This window comes from Helobdella robusta (assembly GCF_000326865.2).
Source record: "Helobdella robusta unplaced genomic scaffold HELROscaffold_7, whole genome shotgun sequence".
Lineage (NCBI taxonomy): Eukaryota > Metazoa > Annelida > Clitellata > Rhynchobdellida > Glossiphoniidae > Helobdella > Helobdella robusta.
The window spans coordinates 2861838-2867470 of record NW_008705398.1 but is presented as its reverse complement, the minus strand read 5'-3'; positions in this window follow the sequence as shown (position 1 = coordinate 2867470).

The following is a 5633-nucleotide window of genomic DNA, read 5'->3' as shown; positions in this document are numbered from 1 at the left end:
AGTAGAGTGAGTTACGTTAGATCAATCTCAGATAAAATTAATTAAGTAACGTGTAAGAGAAGAGTAAGATCATCGATGAAAGGCAAAAGTTTTATATTTTTCAGAGATGCAAGTAAGAATCTTTAGCAACACTATTAATCTGAGAAGTAAAGGACATGCTAGAACAAAAGATAAAAAAAGTTAAAGGACTATTACACTCTTCCTAGGTTCAGAGGAATTAACAACAAGCACAAACATCGTAATTTGAATACATGCTAAACGACGCATCACATACGAAGCATTTTCAAATCGAACCCGGTCACTGCATGCACTGGGAACGACATTAGGCGCTATCACACCGCTCAAGATCAAAAAGAAATCAAAAGTTTTAGAATCAGGTAAGATAATAGAAGAAATAGTAATAGAACGTTTAGATTCGTTAAAACATATTATTTCATACTTAGAAAGATTTAGTTTAAGATACACCTATCAATACTAGAAAAAAGACATAAAGATAAGTTATGATGAACACTATTAATATTAGATGGAGGAAAGAAAATATAAATATAGGAATCGTCAGCATAAAGACTCCATCCATCCATCCATCAAATATTCCCCATAGTCCGGAGACCGTCGAGACCGATAGCATTTTTTTCCCCCAGAAATTATGTCTTGACTCAACTTGCCTTTTTGTCATCCATACGTTTCCTCCGTTCCATTCTTTAATATCATCCAACAATCTTCTTGTAGGTCTTCCTTTCCTCCCTTTTCCTTCTGTTCTGGCAAACACAACCATTTTTATGAGCCTGTCATCTTTCATCTGATAGATGTATCCAAAAAACTCATTTTCCTTTCTAATATTCTCGTCGTTATCGTCTTCATTCTGTTAATTTAAAGGTCCATTTCACAAGAAGCATTTTTCATCTCAAATGCATCTTTTGTCTTTTTTCTTCAATGACCATGCTTCACATGCATACAATAATGTTGATATTACACATAAATCTATTCCCTTTAATTTGTTCTGAAGTGATATTTTTGGGCTTTTATCATATTCCATTCAGTGTTCCTTACATGCCTGCTGCGATGTCAATTTTTGGTCTGATTTCTGAACTGCAATTATTATCTCTTGTAATCAGGTTTCCCAGGTATACAAAATGATCTACCTGTTCAATATTTCCTCCATCGATTCTTATGTCAGCTTGGGCATGTTTTCCCATTACCATACTGTTTTTCAATACTCTGTCCTCTGCTAATAATCTCAATATCAGAATTTGTTGAAAAGTACTGTAATTACTCCTGCATCCTGCTTGTTCTTCACTCCGGTTTTCTGTTATTATTCCTTTCACTTTTTGGAAGATGATGTTTAACATCACTTTTCATGCATGTGGAATGAGTGCTGTTGTACGGTAGTTTGAGCAATCCATAAGGTTTCCTTTTTTTGGCATTTCGGTATTTTGACTACTATTGACTTGAACCAGACCTCTGACTATCTCTCATCTCCCCATATTTCTTGCATATTTCCCACATTTTATCAACGATTTTCAAACCGTCAGCTTTTATTGTTTTATAACATCTTTATTGTTTTTTCCACTTTACAGTGTTCTCTTCATTTTCTGCTGATAATCCATTGAGTTTTTCTAATATTCCTTCTTCTCATGTGCTCTCGTCTGTGAAAAGCTTTTCTAAATAATTTGCCCATCTTTCACTAATCTGTCTATCTTCTAGAATCAGTTTGCCCTTCGTATCTTTAATTGCTCTTGTCGTCGTCGTGAATCCTCCTTAAAGTTGTTTTATCTGATTGTATGCCTCTTTGATTTTCCCTCCATAAAAGTTGCCATCTATTTCTTTGCATCTTTTTTCAATCCAAATATTTTTGTCTACTTTTGCATTTTTCTTGATTGCTTTATTCTTGCGAGATTTTAACTTTGATCTTTTTTTCATCCACCAAACAAAGCGTTTCATTGCTTATCCATGAACTCCTTGTGTGACCTTTTTAAAAATTTTCATTTCTATTTTTTCAAATTTCTCAATTTCTCTTTTAACTTTTTTTTCAATATTTTTTCTCGAAGCAAGAAAGCAAGCATTTAATTTGCCAAGCCTGTTTTACTTTCTTCACTCGTGTGTGTTTGGTTTGAAAGTTACAAAAAAAGATTTTCATTGATGAACTCGTCCTTCCAATAACGCATATTTGTAACACCTCTATAAACTCTGGGTTTTTCCTGAAAAATTCAAAATTTGAAAAATAATTCCAATATTTAAAAAATGCATACCTGAGTTGGCTGGAAGCTACAGACCAATTTCCTTGTTTTCACCATTTTCAAAAATATTAGAAAAAGTTGAAAAGTTGTCATTCATAGAATGATCCAGTTTATCATTAGATGCAATATCCTCAGCGATAAACAGTACGGATTCAGGAAAAATCATTCAACTGAACATGCTATACTCAAGTTTAACCAAAGAATATTAAATAGTATTGAAAAAAATGAAATGTCTTTGAGCATATTTATCGACTTGTCCAAAAGCTTTTGATACGATAATTCATGATCTACTTCTGAAAATTGCATCATTACGGTTTTCGAGATAAAGTTCATAATTGGTTGACATGTTATCTCTCAAATAGAACTCAATACGTTTGTCTAAATAATTTAAATACCTTTAATTAATTAATCAAATTTTTATAACAGAAAAAATATATAAGATTATTATTAAACTTAAATGATAATTCTCATGTGCAACACTTTGGTTCGGCAGGTGTATTAACTATAAAAGAATTATATATATACTTCTCTGCAAATTTTTTCTTTAAATATATTAATGACTTGCTACCATTTTTTTTTAATTGTCTATATTTAGAAAACATAAAAAACAGTTACAAGATAACAACACACCTTTTATATTTATCCTATAAGACTAAAATTTTTACGGGTAAGTCTGTTTCACTATGTTTCCAAGGTTTCGAATGAAATAATTCCAAATGACATTAAAAATATTTATAATATAATACTTTTCAAAAAACGCTTGAAGATTTTTATGTTGAATCAGCATCCTGTATAATGACTTGTTTTTAATTTTTCTGATTATCAATGGCGTCTGTTTTGTATATTAACGTTTAAATTGTACAATAGATATATGACTAAAAATTTTTTTTGGCAATTTTTGATTTCCCATGCCACTATGAGTGGAGAAATTACATTTTAAAACTGGAAATATCATTAGAAAGTGTTGAATTTTAAAAAAGTTCACCCCCCTAAGCTGAAAACTGTTTTCTCCCATCTATCTATTGTTAGATACAGTACAGTTTAAGGTATCACAGCTTCAGTTTATTGCTGGTGTGATTTTGCTATATGTATGCATGCTTATTACATAATCTTTCATATTATATATTATATTTGTTATCATCACCTGACTTTTGATATTTTATAAACTTATTTTGATAACCTAAACTCATAAGATTTGTTTATTTGTAGATAATTAAATTTACACTCAAATTATAATTCGACAGGACTATAGTCAAGATGTCTAAAAATAGTCTTCCTTTAGATTTGAATAAGAAACTATGGGAATCAAATTTGGTGAGATTTGAAAAAGCCAAGAATTCAAAAAAGTATGCAAAGATTGTTGACAGTCTTGATCAAATGAACAAAATGCCAACAGAACAGCATATCCTGGACAGATTTAAGTGCTTGGCTGCAAATGTGAAAAGTAGACAGGAGAGAGTTGTGATAGTGATCAAAGAAGTAAAAATCTTATGGAAAAAACTGAATCTTCCAATTCAAAAAGGCAAATCTACAGTGGAAAGAAAAATTGAGAATGTACTAAACAAGTATGAAAAAAACAGCAGAAAACCAGGAACGCAAGATTTTACCAACTTGTTCAACGTAACTGATGAAAATGGAGAATAGTTGTGTAGAAAGATAAAGCCCTCTATAATCTTCAGAAGTTAAGAAATGGTAGAGCTGGCTACTGCACCACAATTGAAGATACACAAGGAGTTCATCCTAGAAAACTAAAGTTGATTAAGCAAAAAGTCAGTCAAGATACTAAGGATGATTTAAACAGTGAAGATGAAGAACAGCAAAGAGTCAGTCAAGATACTAAGGATGATTTAAGCAGTAAAGATGAAGAACATTTTAACACTGAAGAAGAAAAACAAGATTCTGACAGTGGTTCTCAAGATTCAGATGCTCTGAAGGAAGAAGAAATTGTTTGGAGAGATGATATGGCTTTCCTTCATCACTTGATCACTTGTTACAGACAGTTTAAGAAAACAGGATGCTTCCTAAAGTAAATTTCAGAACTTTGCCAAATATAAGCAATGCAAGGTAGAATAGCCGAGCAATCTATGCTTTGCTAGCTTATATTTTACTTCCAGAATTTTGACAGTCAGCCGAAGGTCAGTCATCATGTGACTTTATTACTGGCACGTGGAGTGACATCTGGTTTTCTGGTCAGGTTTATAATCAGGATAACTACAATAATTTGGCAGCCGTTTGCAAAGATCAAAGGCAATAAAGACTTTAAGGACTTTTTGGTCGGTTGAGCCGACTCCAATCTCAACTCAAAGGTCAAACATTTGTGCTGAACGTGCAATTAAAGTTCTGCAGGATTTACTTCTATTGTGCAAAAGCATTGAAAAAATTAACATTAAATTTCTTTTGACAAATGAACACTAAAACCTGTATGTTTGTATTTCTGATTAAAAAAACCATTTTGTACAATGTATATATAATATAAATTTAATTAAGGGGGTGACATTTTTTTAAAGTTGACATTTGCCATTAGATTTTTCTTGATCTTTGCATTAAAACTCCACAAAAAATAACATGGGGATAGGGTCTTTAAAAATTGTCATATCCCTATTGTACAATAACATTCCATCTACTTTAAATCTGTGGGAACATTCCTTTGTTTTCAACTTTGTGAATTTTAGTTCATGCAGAAATTTCATTTTGTCACTTCATATTTTACATTTTATTTTAGGGTGGCAGTATTTATTGAGCTAGTTATAGCTCATTACGGTCTCCCGCTTGCTCGGCAAATTAACGAATAAAAATATCAAATCATAATTTTATTACACTTCAATTTTAATCCTATAATTATCTTATTGCCTTTTATTAAAAATTTTATTTGACACCATATTTTATACAGTATTGTATGAATTCTACCAAACTGTTTGTTGGCATTAATCAATTTAAAGACAAAAAGACAAACTTTAAATTTATTTATGCCAACAATTCGGTAGAATTAATACAAGACTGTATATATATATATATATATACACACCGACGGCATCATCAAAATACTTAGATGGATGTGGAGGTGACATAATTGAAGTGTAGAGAAAATTAACAAAATGAAGAGAGCAAACAATTAATTTCAAAAAAGAATAAATTTTTTAATAAGGTTAAATAGGGTTAATAAAGTTACGAACGACATTTAAAATATACAAGATATGATAACAACGAAAATTTCCGTAAAATATTTACTTCATTGGGACATGTTCACTCATTTAATTGGGCAGTACAATAAACACTTCAGACCACATTTTAATTCATTTAATCGATAAATTACATTTAATTGAAGAATAATGAATCACGAATAAGTTGTGAAAATACAATAACACGTTTAATATATTACAAAATGTGAATAACATT